This window comes from Pyrus communis, chromosome 16 (genome assembly GCF_041283825.1).
Source record: "Pyrus communis isolate YQ-2024b chromosome 16, ASM4128382v1, whole genome shotgun sequence".
Classification (NCBI taxonomy): Eukaryota; Viridiplantae; Streptophyta; class Magnoliopsida; order Rosales; family Rosaceae; genus Pyrus; species Pyrus communis.
Window position 1 is genome coordinate 18128449 of NC_142580.1, and position 22227 is coordinate 18150675.

At 35.0% G+C, this 22227-nt stretch overlaps 1 pseudogene; it reads right to left on the reverse strand.

Moving 5' to 3' along the window:
• Positions 1-3263: 3263 nt before the first annotated feature.
• On the reverse strand, positions 3264-16426 carry LOC148690090 (uncharacterized; annotated as a pseudogene).
• Positions 16427-22227: the final 5801 nt, after the last annotated feature.

Below are 22227 nucleotides of genomic sequence, written 5' to 3' on the forward strand. Positions count from 1 at the left end.
CACTTTCATCCAGCAGTTAGACAATCAAATAGAAATCTGCATGTTGATATTTCAAAAGAGAATCTGTGGTTTTTGCCGGTTCTACTTGCGTTCCCATTGTTTGGCTTTATAACCGAGTTGTGCATCACAAATCTAAGGCTGTTGCATCTTCTGTTTACCTGCTAAGTACACCTAGATGGATTTTGGCTTGTAGATAGACTAACCTAAAGACTATTGGTGGTCTATGTTGTACGATTGGAGTTTAGGGGTCATTTTGAGTCTGTTTGGGTATTTCCAAATCAACATTGAGCGTTTGATTTAACCTTTTTTTTTTTTTTTGGGACAAGCGATATTATTTATACTAAGGGGGGACATGGGTGCTTAGTCTTACAATGGGCTAGCAATAATGTGGTTTGAATTCACCTTTGGCGAGAATCAAACCGAAGACTTCACTTACAAATGAAGAGGAATATCATTATACTACAATACTGAAGGGCACATTATCTATTCAGTTTATAAGAATGTCCTTAAGGGTTCATTTAGGACAGCACTTGTAGAAAGCAATTTTGGTCACAATTGTTACTCCATGAAGCGCTTCTGGGGCCTAGAGGCAGTTTTAAACCATTTTGACGGCCATTGTAAAAAATGTGTTTTTAAGTACCTTTTAACTTTTCCAGAAGCAGATGCAGTAGCATTACGTCTCAGCCACGTCCTAGTGTCATGTCCCACAACTCGCTCCAAGGGTATTGGCTCAAACTATTTACTCGTGGATTAGTTTTGACTAAACATGGTTAGAAAGGAATACGAAAATGAGTTGATACGAATTATACAATGCAAGATTTGCAAATGAGTACTCGGAATGAGTCACTTGTAGATCTGTTGTTTTTATCTTTGGAATCATCATGTAGATATCCATTCTTTGTAGTACATTTCTAGCTACATTTAGTTCAAATTCCTAGTTAGTTGCAAATCTCTCACACCAACATAGCCTAAATATCGTGACTTTCTAGTAATGAAAGAGTTTGATAACACTAATCAAGCGACGTCAGGGGTGGGTGAATCGAATTCGTGACTCAAGTACAAGGTGAATGCTACGAGATTTTCACATGTACGTCATTTGATAACATTAAACTTTAAAGTCACTTGATAATGGGAGAAGACTTGTACAACTAAAAATCAATTAGAGGATGACAAGTGGACAGATGATGAGCCTTTCTCAAATTGTGCAGCTTGTTGATTGTGGATACAGATGCCGGTTGTCAAATGCTTGATCTGCAGACCAAGGCAAAATTCTCTCTCCATGATTTTCATTTTGAATTCCTTCGTTAAATAATCAATGGCCTTTGTGTATCAGTTACATATGTTGCAAAAATGAAAAGATCTTTTAAAAGCAACACATGGTCATATTGGGTTTTTAATATATCCTTATCCCAAGAGAGATTCACAAAGTTGCTTCTTTCACCGTTTTTGGTTAAGGATCCTCATTATCTTTTGCAATATCTAAACACTAGTACAAAAAATAGTTTGCGCGATACAGGTACCTTCGTCGCGCAAAGTCAAAAAACGTTGCCTGAAAATTAGCCCAATGACATCTTTGTTGCGCGCAAACCATCATGCAAAGTCAATGAAAGCAAGGTTTGCGCGACGAAGAGATAACATGTGTCGCCTAAAAGGCCTTTGTGCGACAATAGAACCTGCGTCGTGCAAAAGGACTTTACGCGACAAGAGAACTTGCGTCGCTCAAAGAGCTTTTGTGTGATGAAAAAGTAACATGCGTTGCACAAAGGCAAAAATATTATTTATTTATTTATTTTTATTTCATAAATATTGTAATTAAATTATAAACAATAATTAATAAACCAAGAAAAAGTATTTAATTATAAAATATATGAAAATGTACATACAAGATGTTTGAACATAAAAGAAAAAACTACAAAAAGTAGTCTTCTAGACTTGATGCATCAGGCTACTAGGTATCGACTGGACGAAGTGGCTGGGAGGTCGATGGTGGAGCAAGATCAGGTGCTGGCATTGGGATTTGAAGGCCGAACATCTGTAAGGCCCTAAGATCATACTCATCTTATCATCCTGGGCGATAACTGGGTTGCAATCTCAGCTTTCCGAGCTGCTGCTTCGGCCTCCCTGACTACTTGTTGGGCCGCAAGCTGACCTTTTAGGGTTGCCACTTCCTCCGTCAGGGCAATGACCTATCCTGTGGTCGATCTGGAAAAAGAGGCACCTGTCTCACGAACCCACTTCTTCTCCATATACCAAACAACTTTGCCAAGGACTACTTGTAAACTTTCAAAACTATATTCAGGAACCATAAGAGCTGGAGAATCTTGGGCAGCAATGAACTGAGTTGGTGATAATGGTTGAGGGGATATATATGGTGAAGAAGATTGTGTTGGGGAAGACTGAGAAGTTAATGAATTAGGTTCATGGACAAGAGAAGGAGCTGATGATGGAGAAACGAGGACATTTTGCAAGGTAGGCATCACAACAGGGAGGATTGGTGAATTACTATCAGGTTTTAAACATTGGAATTGTGAACACTATGACTTAGGACTCAAAGCATTATAAGGAAAGTCAAGTTCATTGAAAATGACATGTCTTGATATATATATATATATATATATGTATATGTATATATAGCTTTCCAAGGTTGAGGTCAAGCATATATAACCTTTATAGTTGGAAGCATATCCCAAAGATATACATTTTGCAGACTTAAGTTGTAATTTGTTGCTGTTATAAGGTTTTAAAAGTGGAAAGCAAGCACAGCCAAAAACCCTTAGGTGTTGGATTTCAGGAATAGTAGAGTATAATAGTTCAAAAGGTGATTGATTTTGAAGAATAGAAGATGGCATTCGATTGATCAAATAGATGGCAGTTTGGCATGCAAAAGACCAAAACTACTTTACATGACGTAGGACCTGCGTTGTGCAAAGATACTTTGTGTGATGCATGTTACTTCTTCGTTGCACAAACCCTTGTTTTTTTTTTTTTTTTTAGCAAAAATATTTTTTATTTAATTTTTAATAAATATTGTAATTAAATTCTAAACAATAATTAATAAACCAAGAAAAAGTATTTAATTATAAAATATAAGAAAATGTACATACAAGATGTTCGAACAAAAATGAAAAAACTACAAGTAGTCCTCTAGGTTTGATACATCAGGCTACTAGGTATCGGTTGGACGAAGTGGCTGGGAGGTCGAAGGTGGAGCAAGATCAGGTGCTGCCATTGGGATTTGGAGGCCAGACATCTATAAGGCCTGTACAATAAAACTTAAATGTAGCTAAAAAAAACACCAGGGGGCCTAATCGAATGCAAAAAACTATTCTCATATATTGCTTATATTTTGTCATTCCTGAGCTGGTTGGAGCCCTTATTCATGTGCTCCATGTTCTAAGAGGGATCTACTGGAGGAAGTTGGAATTCCTCCGGTTTCAAGGCCAAAGCGAAATCGGGCAATGTTGGTGCTGTCTCCATGATTCTGCAGTTGAAATATCCAAAAACAGACGTTAATTATTCCCGAGGGTTTGTTCTATGTATCATCAGCCAAGAACACTGAGATTGCAATTAGGGGTGCCAAGAGTGAAAAGGAGATTGCATTTAGGCATAAACAAAATACTACTGGTAATAGTTCTCTCAGGCAGGACATACTTTTCGTGTGAGTACAGATCACGGTTTATCCGCACTTTGCTTGAAGCATCTTTTGGTTTCCTTATTACTCTCATAGACACTATCCTTATAGCGGGAGGTAAAACTCATAAATTTAGGATAGTGGTAAGAGCATAAACAAGACGAGCAGAAAGTGCAACATACCTTTGCCTCAACATATTTCCACTTCACAAAGAGCCGATGCTTTTCACCCCAACCATTTAATAATGGAAGGTTCATAATGTTATCTTGAGCCTGCAAATAGTGGCATAAAGAAAGCAATATGCTTCAGGATCACCATGTGATTCAACAAACATATAATGTGTTCGGATGACGAGTAATCATGAGAAACATAGTGAACCACAAGAATTAACAACTTATATATGACATGTAACTGATATGAAATATATTGGAACTTCTCACAACTACTCCAAATAGAGAACAACCAAAATTACTCAATGTTGGGAAAGGCAAAAGGAAAACCTAAGAATGTAGCAAAAAATTGGATTATGAATAAAAGGAATACTGAATAAGGATATGATTTTAGACAAACAGTCCAAATTGGAAGTTAGATCCTCTTGTTTGGAGTATTGAGAGAGTTCATGTTTTTTTACCCATTCTAAATGTTGGGTATGTGGGTAAGTTCAGCATCATGGGCATGCATCATATATGCACGAGAAGGCATGATAGCCTTCGTGCAAGAGTCCGGCACATTACGAAAGACTACCGATAGAAAGAGATAATATCCTAGAACCAAACAAACTCACTAGTAAATATAGAGTGGTAGTATAAATGGGGTAAGCTCACCTAAGGCATCAAAAAGAGGGTGTATATTTGTTATCATTTTTGGTTTTTTCACCTTGCCATCGATGGAATCCACCATGTACTCACAACGCAGTTTTAGGATCATTATAATGGCCTGTTAATCTAGAATATCTAAATTCAGACCCTGAACTGATGCTGTTCGAGCTGACTACTGTTTCCTCTTTCCAACTCAATTCACAAGGTTCAAATTCAAAATGCACATAAGCCAAAGGAGATGAATTAAAACAGGAACACAATGGAAGCATGGAAAATTTATAACAAATATCCCAAACATTAAATGATATTACTCATTGACATGATCAAACCAGCAACGATGATAAATTTCTTACCTGTTGCCAATACTTTACCATTTCACATGCAAGCCTTCACTGCAAGTGTAGCTTTTGTAAAGACTGAAAGAATGAAGTAAAAATTATAAAATAAAACAATGAAATCAAGCGATAAAAAGGGTCAGCAAAAGATAATAGTCAGAAGACACAAGGTTCCAACTAAATTTCATTTTCGGGATAAGCTGGACCATAACGAGACGTCAAAAAAGAAATAAAGAAGATGCATGAAAAACCAAACTTATTGCAGTTGTACCCTTTGTGCTCATTAAGCAGGATAGGTTCACAACTTCAGGCTGACTGCAATACTTATGTTTTATAGTAAGAGATGGCATTTCAGAAGCATAAATCTTGAAATATAAAATGCAACATTTTACCAGATCGGTCCCTTTAAGTAAAGTTGCAACCTGTCCTAATGCTTGTAGGCAAGGTGCTCCAAGAACTCCTTCTGCTAAGTCAATTGGCAGGTTTCTCCTGCAATCAAGGAATAGTCAGAATATTATAAATAACAGCGTTAGGAACATGATAACAAGCAGAAAGTTAAAAATCAGTGCAAATTTTAAACTGATACAAACTAGAGCTTAGTAGGCAATGTTAGTGTCCTTGATTTATCTAAGTTGTACAATATGGAGATAGAGAAAGGATTGAAGAATGCAAAAGGAACGAATGTTCTTCTCTTCTCTCTCAGAAATTGCAGAGACGAATATATTTTTCTTAATGGAAAATTGAGCACACACACGTGCATTACATGACTATTAGCCTTAACTGGATCCACACACATCACATTTTATCTCAGCCACACATCTAGCTAATTTCTAGGATCACTACACATGGCTATTGTAGCCTTACATATTGGAGTCTCACACTTGTCATTCTAAAAGACTAAGTGCATACACAAATAACATTCAAGACTTCTTATTTACTAATCAGCTCATTACTTACAAATCCTTAGCCAATAACTTTGTGAAGATATCTGCCAGTTGCTCATTTTTACTACAGCAAACAAGATCAATGATTCCTTCTTGTAAAGCATCCTTGATGAAGTGATATCTTCGATCGATATGCTTAGTTTTCCGGTGAAACACAGGGTTCTTTGTAATGGCAATTGTAGCAGTATTGTCGCACTGAAGTGAAGTTGCCTCAGTTTGAAATTCACCAAAATCTTCCAAAAAAAACCTGAGCCAAATGTCTTGTGCAGTTGCCTCTGATGCACTAATATACTCTGCTTCTGTAGTTGAAAGTGCAACACAATTCTGTTTAACCGAGGCCCAAGAAAAAACTCTACTACCAAAGGAGAATGCATATCCTGAGGTACTTGTACTATCATCAATTGAACCACCGCAATCACTATCACAGTAACCAATTAGGATTGCATTTCTTCCTTTCACATACTCCAAGCCATAGTCAAGTGTTCATTTGATATACCTGAGAACTCTTTTGGCAGTTTCATAGTGTTTGTTTGTGGGGCAGTGCATGAACCTTGCAAGTAAACTAGCTGCATACATCACATCAGGTCTTGTGGTTGTGAGATGCAACAGACTTCCCACAATTTTCCTATATTGTTCTTCATTTGTTGGATCACTGCCCATCATCTTTGCTAAGCTTCTCAGCTGTAACCAAAGGTGTAGCAACAGATTTACACTTACTCAAGCCAAATTTGTTCAACAAAGATGCATCATACTTTCTTTGATGAATAAAAATGCTTGTCTGTGTTTGGATGACTCCCATTCCCAGAAAATGATGCAAGAGCCCCCAATCTGTCATTTCATACTTTCTCATCATGTCTCTCTTGAATTCTTCCAACATTGGTTGACTATTCCTCGTGTACACAATTAGAATTTCTACTTCTCCTCTGGTTTTGGTATATAGAGTGGCCTCACTTTGACTCTTTTCAAATCCACATTAAGCAAAATAAGAGTCAATTTCACTATACCAGGCCCTTGGTGCCTGTTTCAAGCCATACAAGGCTTTATGAAGCTTGTATACTTTGTCTTCACTCCCCTTTATCACAAAACCATCTGGCTGTTCTACATAAACCTCATCTTCGAGTACTCCATTCAGAAAAGCAGAGTTAACATCTAGTTGGTACAATTTCCAACTTCTATGCTACCCATGCCACTAGTGTTCGAATTGTATCAAGTCTAGCCACAGGTGCAAAGGTCTCATTATAATCAACACTTGGTTTATAAGCATATCCTTTGGCTACCAGCCTTGCTTTATTCTTTTGCACTAATCCATCAAGGTTAAGCTTGGTCTTGAACACCCGCTTAACCCTAATTATAGGTTTATTAGTTGGTCTGTTCATTAGCTCCCATGTTGCATTCTTTTCAATCATTGACAATTCATCTTTCATAGCTTTCATCCATGATTGATCCTTAGCTGCCCCATCAAACTTTTTAGGTTCCATAATGCAGAGATTGCATTGAGCTAGAACATCATCCAGGTTTCTCCACCTCAATGGAGTGTGATCAAAGGCTTGAGACTTTCTCATGCTGCTACTTACATCACTTGTTGATTCATGAGAAGATAACAAGCTTGGTGACTGAGTATAGTCATGACCTTCAGGAGTTGCCTCTAGTGAAGTACCTTTAGGCATCTCAGATAACTCATCATGATTGAACACAGTTACATAGTTCTCAGAGACCTTCTTCCATTCCCAGGCTGCATTTTCATCAAACACAACATCTCTCGAGAGTATAAGCTTCTTAGTGAGAGGATCATACACTCTGTACCCCTTTTCACAGGTTGCATAACCTACAAATATGCCTTTGACACTCTTTGCATCTAGTTTCTATCTCAACTCACTTAGCATGTGTACATAACACACATAACCAAAGATTCTAAGATGTGCAATCCCTGGTTTTCGACCACTTAATACTTCAAAAGGAGTTATATCTCCGAGAGCTCTTGTAGGACATCTATTCAGTATGTAGACAGCTGTGTGTATAGATTCTGCCCACAAATAGTAAGGTAATCCTTTGTTATGAAGCATGGCTTTTGCCATTTCAACTACAGTTCTATTCTTTCTCTCTACAACTTCATTCTGTTGTGGAGTATATGCCATAGAGAGTTGTATTTGAATACCTACATCTTCACACAACTTGTTAAACTCACATGATGTGAATTCACCCCCTCTGTCACTTCTCAGGCATTTTAATCTAAAAGCACTCTGTAGCTCTACCATAGATTTGAATTTTCTAAAACAATTCAATGCATCTGACTTGTATATGAGAAAATAAACCCACATCATTCTTGTGTAGTCATTTATAAGAAGAATAAAGTACTTGTTACCAGCAATGGACTCATTTTGCATAGGCCCACATAAATCTACATGAATTAATTCTAGAGGATTGCTGACAACCTTCACAAACTACATCAACTTCTTCTAAGTATGGAACTCCGTGCACCATTTCTTTCTCTTTGAGTTGTTTTAAACCCCTTAGATGCAGATGGCCTAGCCTTTTGTGCCAGGTCCAAGTAGAGTGAGACAAACTTGTTTTCAGGGCTATATGATCATTAGGTAATAGTTCTAAAGGATAGCATATATTCCTCATCATTTCTACTTTAATTACAAGGCATTCCGGTGAAAGACCATAAAAAATACTGCACATTTTACCTCCAAACAACAAATAATACCCGTGCTCATCCATCTCTCCCACACTCAGTAAGTTCTTCTTCAATCCAGGTAGATACATTACTTCCTTGATGTATTTTCTGCCCTTGGTAGTATCAATTACTAGAGTGCCTATTCCAGCTACATTCATAAGCTCACCCGTTGGCATTTGTACTTTGCCTACCACATTTGTCCTTATATCAACCAGTAGCTTCTCATTTCCAGTCATGTGGTTGCTGCAACCACTGTCAATATACCATTCACCATTGACAACTGATTCAGAGATAGTGTTATTGGCACAGAATAAGTTCCTTGTCACCTCTACTTGATTAGCACTCTTTGCCTTTTGCATTGATTTGCCTGCAGTGCACTCTCTAGCCCAGTGTCCAAACTTTTCACTGTTGTAGCATTTAGGCTTCCCCTTATACCTACACTCACCAAAATGAAATTTAGAGCATACCCTGCACTGTGGTTTTGCAACTGTCTGACCCATTGAATGTGCATTATGTGCAGAACTAGTAGGAAATTTCTGCTAAAACTTGGGTTTTGAATCCCATTTCTTGCCCTTAGAATTCCAGTTCTTATGGAGCTGAGATGGACCAGATTGTGCTCCTTTGGACTCACTGAAAGAGATATAAATGCTTTCCCAGTAGTATCAACAGTGTGCAAATCAAACCGTTGTTCTTGGCTTTTTAAGATTGCAATTACCTCTTGCAATTCTACATTCTCCAAACATTTTATATTTTCTATAACCAAACATATAGCATCATGTTGTTTACTTAGACTAATCAGAACCCTTTGCACAAGTCTCTCATTAGAAAGAGATTCATCAAATGTTTTCATCTGATTAATCAATTCATTCAGCCTTGTAAGATAACCAGATAAAGATTCATTATCTCGCATCCTAGCATATTCAAATTCTCGTCTAAGATTTTGAAGTTTTACCGATCTAACCTGATCATCATCGTGGTATTCTCTATACAACAGATCCTATGCGATCTTAGCTGAATCAGCGTTGGCAATCCGAGGGAAGATTTGATCAAAGATTGCATTTTGTATGATTCCTAGAGCCTTTGCATCCCTCATGAACACAGTAGTCATTTCTTCATGAACTGCATTTTCCGATGCCCTTCATCTTCCTTCATCTTCTTCTTTTTCGAGTCGTGGGGTTGTAATCCCCTTTTCTACCAGATTCCATAACCCAAGAGATTTGAAGATCGTTACCATCTTAATTCTCCAGAACTCGTAGTTCTCATAGAAGAAAATTGGAGTTCTCACTTCCGAGCCTCTAGATCTAGACATCTTTGGTTCGAACGGGTTAATTTCTCTTCTCAGATGATAATGGGTCTCCGGCGACTTTCACCGAGCTTCAATTCAGCTCAATGAGATCATAGATTTATGCCCAGGCTCAGATGATTGAAATTGGCTCTGAGGCCATGTTAGTGTTCTTGATTTATTTGAGTTATACAGTATGGAGATAGAGAAAGGATTGAAGAATGCAAAAGGAATGAATGTTCTTCTCTTCTCTCTCAGAAATTGCATAGAGGAATGTATTTTTCTTAATGGAAAATTGAGCACACACACGTGCAGTACATGATTATTAGCCTTAGCTGGATCCACACACATCACATTTTATCTTAGCCACACATCTAGCTAATTTCTAGGATCACTACACATGGCTATTTTAGCCTTACATATTGGAGCCTCAAACTTGTCATTCTAAATGACTAAGTGCATACACAAATAACATTCCAGACTTCTTATTTACTAATCAGCTCATTACTTACAATCTATAGGCAACTGTGGAAGATCATGTCGGACGGCACAATCAAGGTATCCTGCTACCTTCACGAAAATATCAATGGAAGCTCGTCTACTCCCTGTAACAAGAAGAAAAACAATGGAACCTTCATAGTATGACCAATGAAAAAGAAAGAGCCATGCAAGGCACAACCTAAAGGTGGATTGATGACAACTACTGCTTACACTGATTTTTTTTATTTTCTTTAGAAGTCTTACAAAAACAAGATTTCTGATAATATAATATAAACAGGTGAAACAAAGAACTTAGTACGAACTATCAAGCACAAAATTCATTTTTCACTAGTCTTAGTGAATTCCTTAACATATCAGCATACTACTATTAAGAGTTTAATGACATAATCTAATGAATTTTCAGTTTTCTTTATCTCCGGTTTTCCTATTCCTACTATTTTTCACTGAGTTCCTATGTCAACCATACTAGATTTTACCCAAAACTTACTGCATCTGATTCTTAAATCCAGGCGACAGTTTTGTACTATAACACAAAGTTCTCTTAGAAACTGAGAAGACTTTATAACTATTAAAGCTATACTCATTCTAGATTGCATTAACAACACAACTTTTCTCGTTAACTTAACAAGCCATGGTAGGATAATAATAGAGATGATAAAAAAAAATAATTAATGGCTATAGCTCCGTTACTTTTGGCTGATAACCATCAGCAGATGTTCTTGGAAGAAGTTAACACGTTAGCTTGTGATAATGATAGCATTGCCATTAAGTGCAAAATCAGGGGTTTCAAATTTTGAATTATATGTTTTGATCACTGAATGATATGTTCTGCAAAGAATAAAAAAAAACCTTGTTTGCATCAAATTATCCGCAAATAAAGTCATCTAAACAACTTAAAGAACGTGTAAATTCTGAACGATTTCTATTTTGGTTTCAGGACAGGGTCCTAGCTACAAACAGAAGCAACTGTTTGGATTGAAACAGAAGGATGCCTGTGGACTATACTATAGTATAGTCCACACCTAATAACCATTAATTTCATGGAAAGCTGTTCTATGCAATGCAACTAGTTAGATGTGATCATATGATAGTAGTAGAAAAATCCATCAGCTAATAACCATTAATTTCCCAGAGCTAGTAATTATACAAGCTTTAACACAATACTAATCAGCTGCAAGAACGAAAGAAAGCAGTACATGTGATGAAGCAGCTAAACTAAAATAATTCCAACAAAAACACAAAAAAATAACTAAAATTCGATTTAACACTAAAACCTCCAATTTCTATTTTAATTTTCCTAATTGAATCTAATTAAAATACCAAAATCTTCAAATTAAGGCATTAGAAAGAAGAAAAATAAAGAATTAAGCAAAGATAAATCCCTGGTTTGGTGCAGTCGAAAGGAAGGATGAGGAGGATCATGGCTGGGTGGGTGCAGTCAGGAGGAGGCTGGGTGGGTGGGTGCGGTAGCGCAAAGAGTTTTTTTTAATAATAAAAAAAAAAATATTATAACATTTACTGAAAATGTGATTTTGTTCCCTTTAAATTCAATTTGTTTTACATAAAACCCACAATAATATATTTTTCTAAGTGTTATACGTACAAAATAAAAAAATTTAAAGCTACTTAATATACACACACACACACAATTGAACTTACGCATTTTACGAAACTAGTTTCAACAATCCTACCGTCAAACTTGTTCGTATATCCGTCGAGATCACATATGTAAAAAATAGCAAAAAATAAACATTCAAAGATCAAGTAATGGGACAAACCTTTTCGACGGTTCTAAACGAAAAATCACGATTTAACGGTAGTTTTAACTCCGATTTTGATGATTTTTTTATAGTTACACTCCTTGACCCTATATGAATACAATGAATGAATTCGATCTTCAATTTAAAATATTTATACTAGTGGATACCACAAAATCTTTATGTTATACTTAATGAAAGTATAAAAAACTCTAAGTGTTAGTGAAATTATCATTTTGATGAAATATGCGTTCTACAAAGCTAGTTTCAATGATCCAATAGTTAAACTTGTTCGTATATCCGTCGAGATCGCATAAGCCAAAAATCGCAAAAAACAAACATTCAAAGATCAAGTAACGGGATAAACATTTTTTATGGTTATAAACGAAAAATCACGATTTAATGGTAGTTTTAACTCCGAATTTGATGATTTTTTTACAGCTACACTCATTGACCCTATATGAATACAATAAATAAATTCGATCTTCAATTTAAAATATTTACACTAGTGGATACCACAAAATCTTTATATTATACTTAATGAAAGTATAAATAAACTCTAAGTGTTAGTGAAATTATCGTTTTGATCAGATAAGCATTCTACGAAGCCAGTTTCAACGATCCAACTGTCAAACTTATTTGTATATCCGTTGAGATTGCATACGCCAAAAGTTGAAAAAAACAAACATTCAGAGATCAAGTAATGAGACAAACCTTTTCGACGATGATAAACGAAAAATCACAATTTAATGATAGTTTTAACTCCGATTTTGATGATTTTTTACAGCTACACTCCTTGACCCTATATGAATACAATGAATGAATTTGATCTTCAATTTAAAATATCTACACTAGTGGATACCACAAAATCTTTATGTTATACTTAATGAAAGTATAAATAAACTAAGTGTTAGTGAAGTTATCATTTTGATGGGATACACATTCTACGAAATTTGTTTCAACGATCAAACCATCGAATTTGTTCGTATATCCATCGAGATTGCATATGCCAAAAATCGCAAAAAACAAACATTTAGAGATCAAGTAACGGGACATACCTGTTCGACGGTTATAAATAAAAAATAATAATTTAACGGTAGTTTTAACTCTGATTTTTGATGAATTTTTAGAGCTACACTCCTTGAACCTATATGAATACAATGAACTAATTCAATCGCCAATTTAAAATATTTACACAAGTGGATACCAAAAAATCTTATGTTATAGCACAAAGTCATTAACTTTGCGCGACGAAGGTTTTCATTCGTTGTGCAAAATAGCTTTGTGCGACGTAGGTGCACCTACGTCGCGCAAAGCAGTTTTGCGTGACACCCTGGTTGATGCGTCGTACAAACAGTCTTTACGTAACACATTGGAGGTGCGTCATGTGAAGTGTGTTTGCGCTACGACCCAATTGTGACGTCGCGCAAATTTTATTTAAAAAAAAAATAAGAAAAAATATTATAAAATTTACTGAAAATGTGACTTTACTCATTTCAAATTAATTTTTTTTACATAAAAGACAATAATATATTTTTCTAACAAAAACCCGATCCGAACTACAATAATAAATTTAAAGCTACTTAATAAATATATATACCATTCAATTTCATAAGTGTTATAACAGAGTAAATAAATTTAAAGTTACTTAATAAATATATATACCATTCAATTTCTTAAGTGTTATAACAGAATAAATAAATTTAAAGCTACTTAATAAATAAATATATATATCATTGAACTTGACGGTTATAAATGAAAAATCACTATTTAACAGTTATTTTAACTCCGATTTTAATGTTTTTTTTACAGCTACACTCTTTGATTCTATATGAATACAATGAACTAATTCGATCATCAATTTAAAATATTTACACAAGTGAATACCATAAAATCTTATGTTATACGACAAAGTCATTGACTTTGTGCGACGAAGGTGTGCATTCGTCGCGCAAAATAACTTTGTGCGAGATAGGTGAACCTTCGTCGCACAAAGCAGTTTTGCACGACAGCAATCTTCGTTGCACAAAGCTGTTTTGCGCAACAAATGCACACCTTCATCGCACAAAGTTGGGAAAAAAGCGGTAAAGCATTCTTGGTTTGGTGCCAAAATCTTGCGCGACGCACAAAACGTCGCACAAATGGCACTTTGCACGACATTTTGGGTTTTGTGCCGTGCAAACATACTTTGCACGACGAAATTTGCTCCGTCGCGCAAATATGTTTTTGTACTAGTGTAGGTAATTCAAATGACTTATGATCAATACTTTTTACGAATCTCAAGTAGGCTAACTGCATAATAAATCAAGTCTTTGTTCATAATTTAAAACGAGTACCTGACTAAGTCTTAAACAATGGGGTAGATAGCATACATGTAGGTATGTTCCCAGCCATATACTACATATATTAGTAGTGATAAATCTCAAGGTTAAGGATACGTTTGATATCACGGAATGTTATTCGAAGAAAAGTTCTTTTCGGAGAAAAATTGAGGTCATGTTACAAGTGTATGCATATTGGTTGCAACATGAATATCAAATAGATATCAAGAAACCGATTCCAATCAGATACCGATCATCACTTGTGAAACTGAAGCAACCATGACTACCAATTCTAGAATGACAAAAGCGCAATGCTTATAGTGGTCTAATCTCCAAACCATATATTCCTTTTCTTGCAGTGAATAAAACGTTGGCAGCAACATATGGCATTAGAACAATTAATCATGTTATAGAAAAGCTGCAATAATCATCATATGAATTTTATACATGCTTAAAGCATTAGTATTTCTTATTAATTCATCGAACATAGGGCTTACTAATATGGCTCTGATACCAAATGTAAGAACAACCCAAATCATATTAGCATGGTTTGCTAGGTCACGAGCAAATGTAATGAGAAAAACTTACCTGGTGCAGCCTTAGTGGTTGTTAATCATACACAAGAACTCTTCTACTCACTCAAGACCTTATGTTCCAATGGTACTAGAACCCTAGTTTTTTTCAGAACCTTTTCTTTGTGAGCAGGGACTCCTTTTATAAGTATAACCTTTGCCAACTTCCATCTATCATGGAGTGTTGGTTCTTCACAGTTATTTGCAGTTTCAAATTGCAAGTTGTTTTCTGATCATAATCACCACATATTCCTTGATTATAGGAAGCAGTTTTACACGTTTACAACTCCCACCAGTTTGAACAATTGGCAATTGCATTTCTTCCTTATACAATTTAGTTTAGTCCAATTAGGTTTCTTACATGATGGGCACCACTTTTTAAGTTCTCTTTCTCAAATTTTCCAAAGCAGAAACAAGGCATACAATCAAATGTGCACCTGGGTCATCATTTAAATGTTTTAATGGCATCAAGTATTTTACAGCTTATTCAACAAGGACAAATATTACAAACCAAATATGAAAATATTATTGGCATATGCAAGAGAAAGGACATGCAGGTACCTGAATGGTCTTCCCAAGACCCATCTCGTCGGTCAAAATGGCTGCACAAAACATAAAGGATACTAAACTGTAATGAATTAGAATTGAGATTAAACCAAGCCATATATGCATTTAGCCTCATAAATTTAACAATACAGTTGGAAAATTTTGAACTATTGTGATCTAAGAACATTTAAGCTTAACATTTCAAAATCATGCAGTAGTAAAATGACTAATGAAATTCCATTCGACGATCTGAATTTATTAGTCACACAGTTTAAGATCTTGTACTACTCAGAGTCTAGAGAATCAAAATTTATCACAATCATACATTTTTACATAGGAAATTACTTTCTAAAGTAGAAGTAAAATCAAAATTATGCTTACAAAGAACAAAAAAAAAAAGTACCTCCACCAATACCCTTCTGATACAGCAGAAGAAGAAAGTTAACATCAACCAACTGATATGGCTTGAGAATAGGTTGAAAATCGCAATCTTTAGACCTACAAGCCTCAATAATGTCATCCTACAACAAATAACCAGTAACCATCACTTGCTAATCCAATTGAAGGACGATACAACACCAACAACAACAATAGAAAGTCTTTATGCTTATGAGGACCTCTCAACACATACTAAAAAGAAATACAAAACCTTCATGCAAGTAATACTCAATGACATAAAAGAACCATACTTTTATACAACTACATTCTATTGGCCTGTAATTTTCCTTATTTCATTAATTACATTGGAAACAAAGGAATACCAAATTTTTTAGCCCAATTATGAATGAGTAAAAGTAAGAGCTTTCCAACTCCATGTCATTCATACCACAAGAAGCTCAGTAAAAGTAAGAAAAGGCACCTTCTTGACAATCTTCATAGAGGCAGCTTCCACTTCGGCGTACCGATCAGAAACCACTGGAGCCGAACTCTCGTAGAGCTCCTTTCTCAAATCCGTCGATATTTTGACACACTTCTGCAAAGCTTTCCCAACCACGTCATCATCCTCCAACTCCTCTACCTGATCCTCCTCTTCCTCACTCATTGACTCAATATTAGCTCAATCCCCATCGCTATCCTCGTCCTCGACCATGAACCGACGTCCACGATTGACCGGCCTGGTCTCCGAGATCTCGTTCACATTGTCTTCCTCCAATTTGTTCTTAATAACGACGTAATCGAGTCGTTGTTCTCCAGTTCATGTTTAATCCCGACGCAATAGGAATCGGAGTCCTCGTCGTCATGGGAGAGCTGTTGGGGCTTGGAGGCTGATCAAAAGGTGATGAGGAAGGCTACAGGAGAATGAGGAGAAAGGATGAGGAGGAGGCTGGTTGGTGCAGTCGGAAGGAAGGCTACGTGAGACGGAGTGAGAGAAATGGCGAGATCAGGTAGTCAGATGAGGAGGAATGACTCTTTTCCATTTTGTCTAGAGCAATTTGGGAAAATTCAAAATAAATGCCTATTTTTTACAATTGGACCGCCCCAATTTTAACAACTTGTGCGACACAGGTGTACATTCTAACGTCAGGCAAAGTGTTTTTACACAACGACCCCATTGCGGTGTCGAGCAAGTTATATTTTAAAAAAAAATTATTATAAAATTTACTGAAAATGTGACTTTAGTCCTTTCAAATTCAATTTTTTTTACATAAAACCCATAATAATATATTTTTCTAACAAAAATCCAATCCGAACTACAATAATAAATTTAGAGTTACTTAATAAATATACATACTATTCAATTTCTTAAGTATTATACTTACAAAATAAATAAATTTAAAGCTGCTTAATAAATAAATATATATATATATACACCATTGAACTTGATGGGATACACATTCTACGAAATTAGTTTCAACGATCCAACCGTCAAAGTTATTTGTATATACTTCGAGATCGCATACGCCAAAATTCGCAAAAAAACAAACAGTCAGAGATAAAGTAACGGGACAAAAATTTTCAACAGTTATAAACGAAAAATCACAATTTAACGGTAGTTTTAACTCCGATTTTGATGATTTTTTACAGTTACACTCCGTGACCCTATATGAATAGAATGAATGAACTCAATCTTCAATTTAAAATATTTACCCAAGTGGATACCACAAAATCTTATGTTATCCTTAGTGAAAGTATAAATAAACTCTTAAGTGTTAGTCAATCTATTGTTTTGATGGGATACGCATTCTACGAAACTAGTTTCAATGATCCAACCGTCAAACATGTTTGTATATACTTCGAGATCATATATGCCAAAAATCGAAAAAAACAAACATTTAGAGATCAAGTAACGGGACAAAAACATTTTGACAGTTATAAACGAAAAAACACGATTTAACGGTTATTTTAACTCCGATTTTGATGATTTTTTACAGCTACACTCCTTGACCCTATATGAATACAATGAATGAATTCGATCTTCAATTTAAAATATTTACACTAATGGATACCACAAAACCTTTATATTATACTTAATGAAAGTATAAATAAACTCTAAGTGTTAGTGAAATTATTGTTTTGATGGGATACGCATTCTATGAAGCCAGTTTCAACGATCCAACCATCAAACTTGTTCATATATCCATCGAGATCGTATACGACAAAAATCTAAAAAAACAAACATTCAGAGATCAACTAATGGGACAAACCTTTTCGACGATGATAAACAAAAAATCATGATTTAACGGTAGTTTTAACTCCAATTTTGATGATTTTTACAGCTAAACTCCTTGACCCTATATGAATACAATGAATGAATTTGACCTTCAATTTAAAATATTTAAACTAGTGGATACCACAAAATCTTTATGTTATACTTAATGAAAGTATAAATAAACTAAGTGTTAGTGAATCTATTGTTTCGATGGGATACACATTCTGCGAAACTAGTCTCAACGATCCAATCGTCAAACATGTTTGTATATGCTTCAAGATCGCATACGCCAAAAATCACAAAAAACAAACATTCAGAGATCAAGTAACAAGACAAAATTTTTTACGGTTATAAACGAAAAATCACAATTTAACGGTTCTTTTAACTCCAATTTTGATGATTTTTTACAGCTACACTCCTTGACCCTATATGAATACAATGAATGAACTTGATCTTCAATTTAAAATATTTACACTAGTGGATACCACAAAATCTTATGTTATACTTAATGAAAGTATAATAAACTCTTAAGTGTTAGTGAATCTATTGTTTTGATGGGATACGCATTCTACGAAATTAGTTTTAACGATCCAACCGTCAAACTTGTTTGTATATACTTCGAGATCGCATATGCCAAAAATCGTAAAAAAACAAACATTCAAATATCAAGTAACGGGACAAAACTTTTCCACGGTTATAAATGAAAAATCACAATTTTACGGTTATTTTAACTCTGATTTTGATGATTTTTTACAGCTACACTCCTTGATCCTATATGAATACAATGAATGAATTCGATCGTCAATTTAAAATATTTACACAAGTTGACCACAAAAACCCTTTGCGCAACGCAGTTTGTTTATCGTGCAAACACCCTTTGCATGATGCATTGGTTGGTGAGTCACATTAACAGTCTTTGCGTAACGCATTGGTTGTTATGTCGCGCAAAATATGGTTGCGCAACGACCCCATTGTGATGTCACGGAAGTTATATTTTTTTTTTCAAGAAAAATTATTATAAAATTTATTGAAAATGTGACTTTACTCCTTTTTTTTTTTTTTTTTTACATAAAACACAATTATACATTTTTCTAACAAAAACTTGATTCGAACTATAATAATAAATTTAAGGCCACTTAATAAATATATATATCATTTAATTTGTTAAGTGTTATAACAAAATAAATAAATTTAAAGCTACTTAATAAATATATATACCATTGAACTTGATGGGATACGCATTCTATGAAACTAGTTTCAACGATCGAACCGTAAAAGTTGTTGGTATATACTTCGAGATCGCATACACCAAAATCGCAAAAAAAACCATTTAGATGGCTGCCATCATCGTCGTGCAAAACAATTTTGCGTGATGAAGGTGAATCATCGTCGTACAAAACAGTTTTACGTGATGGCTGTCATCATCGCGCAAAGTCTAGTTGCGCAAAATGTCCTTGCATGACGCTTGGTTGTCAACGTTGCGCAAAATGTCCTTGCGCAACGTAATTTGCTCCGTTGTGCAAAGTCCTATGGCGCAAGTGTGTTTTTGTACTAGTGAAAGAATCATGAAGTACAAACTCAAAGTTTTCCTATAATTATGGGGTACATCAAAGGTCAGCTTTAAGTTCTCACTTTTTTTATTATTAATGGATGAGTTAACGAAAAATATTCAAGATGATATCCCTTGGTCTATGCTTTTCGTAGATGATATAGTGTTGACAGACGAATCGCATGAGGGAGTAAATGTGAAGCTTAACCGTTGGCGGGATATGTTGGAATCTAAAAGTTTTCGCCTAAGTAGGTCAAAGACAGAGTATATGGAGTACATGTTCAGTAGGAATATGGATCCAAATAAGATATGGTGAAAATTGGAGATTAGGAAGTACCAAAGAGTGAATACTTTTTTATCTTGCAAAAAAAATAAAAAAAAAATAAAAAGGAGAATTAGATGGCGATCTCAACCGTAGAATACAAGCTGGATGGATGAAGTGGAACAATGTATCGAGTGTATTGTGCAACTGTTGTATGCCACTCAAGGGAAAAATTTATAGGATGACAACAATGCTTTATGCCAGGCAATATTGGGCGGTCAAGCATCAATGAGTGCAAAATGAGTGTAAAGGAACAAGAAATGACATGATTCAGAGTGAGGATATCCGAGGTAGAGTATGAGTGGCCGTAATTGAAGATAAGATGAGAGAAAATCGGTTTAGGTGGTTTGAACGTGTGAACCGAAGGCTTACAGATGTTCCGGTTAGGAATTACAGTTATGAGACACAGGCTCATGGAAAAAGGGGTAGAGGAAGAGTTAGGAAGACTTGGAAAGAGACTTTAAGAAGACATGAAGCATCTGGAGCTAACAGAAGACTTGATGCAAAACTGAGCACATTGGCGCTTTATGATTCACACAACTGGCCTCACTTAATGGAATAAGATTTTATTGTTGTTGTGTTGTTGTTGTTGTTGTTGTTATATGTGTTTCATCAAGTGTCTGTGCCTCTTTAACGGTTCTCTCTTCATTAACTTTAAACTGGTTAGTTATTTCCTCTTCATCTTCATGAGTGTTGATTTATTTATGAACATTAATTTCTTTAGGAAAATGATCTTCTCTTGTCCTATCTTTCAAAGAATATTATTTTTTGCACCAACTAGGCGACCACACTCGGAATAGGATCATCTTCGGATTCTCTTTGTGGGGATCCAGATGATCAATCAATTGAGTCCGTCCATCGTACATCATGCGGTTAAAAATCTTTTTGAATTTTAAATTTTAAATTGAAAATAAATAGTCTTAATGAAAACTGACCGCATGATGTATGATGAATGGACACACTTGATTAAACCCCGAATTCCCACAAAGAGGATCTAGAAAGGATCCTCATTCACCACACTCCATACGTGCCTTTGACTTTATTTGTATCAGTAAACGCATCCCAAGATCCATCCCCATAATAACATGCAGAATAAAGACAGATTGTCCCAAGACCCTAGCTCAAAATCTTCAAAAACAATGAGAAGCACTATAAAGTTTGACCATACGCACAACAAGAGCAAGAAATGCAGTTGTTTCCTTCGCGGTGAAGTTGGACACTTAAAAATTAATTGTCTATATTGAACGAAGAATAACGATAAGCCTAAGAAATTAATTATACATGTGAATTACTTAAGTACAATTACTATTGGCTAAGAATAATGTATTTCTTTTTTAGGTGTATAATCACTACTACAAAAAGCATTTTGCACGACGAAATAAGTTTGTTGCACAAAGTACAATTTCGTCACGCAAAAACTTACACGACGAAATTTTGGTCGTGCAAAGCTCGTGAAGATAGGGTTTGCGTGACAAAATATTTCGTCGCACAAAGATTTTTGTTTTGCAATTTTTAATTAAATTAAATTAATTTAATAAATTGCACAACAAAATTAATTGTTTGCGTGACAAAATATTTTGTCGCGCAAGGTTTTTGACTTTTTGTTTTATTATTTCTCTTATATTAATTTAATTATATTAATTGTTTACGCGACGAAATATTTGGTGGTGCAAGATTTTTCGAATTTTTACCTTTTTAATTTAATTTAATTGTATGATTTTATTTTATTTTATTTAAATTGACATATTCAAAATAAAATTACATATGAAAAATAGTGATCAAATTATCCAATATGTATAATATATTCAAAATGTACACTAAATTAACAAAGAACAATAATAAAATCCTAATACAAGTCTATTGTGGTGGTAGTGGTAGAGGATATGGTTCGATGGTGTCCTCGACAATTCCCTATAAAAAAAAAATTTTAAAAAAAAAAAGTCAAATAAAACCAAAAAACAATATAAAATAATACAAAAAAAGGGGCATAATTTCCCCTAAAATTGGTATACCCCAAATCCAACCTCAAACTCCACCCCTCATGTGACAATCCGTTACAAATTTTACGTTTTTATTTTATTTTAAAAGCGTGAATTTACGAAAATGCCCTAGAGGCAAAGATTTTGACTTCTGTTGACCATCGTCTAGAGAGACGTATGACTTATTCTTTTAACATATTCTCGTAGTACTCGTTGGTGTGAACGCATATGCGAAAGCCATTTGCGAGTCCAGATTATAATGGTATAGTTATAGACGTTTGAAAATGGTTATTTAAAGTTTAGTTATAAATAATTTGAATTCCCACCTTGTGGGAAAGTGGCC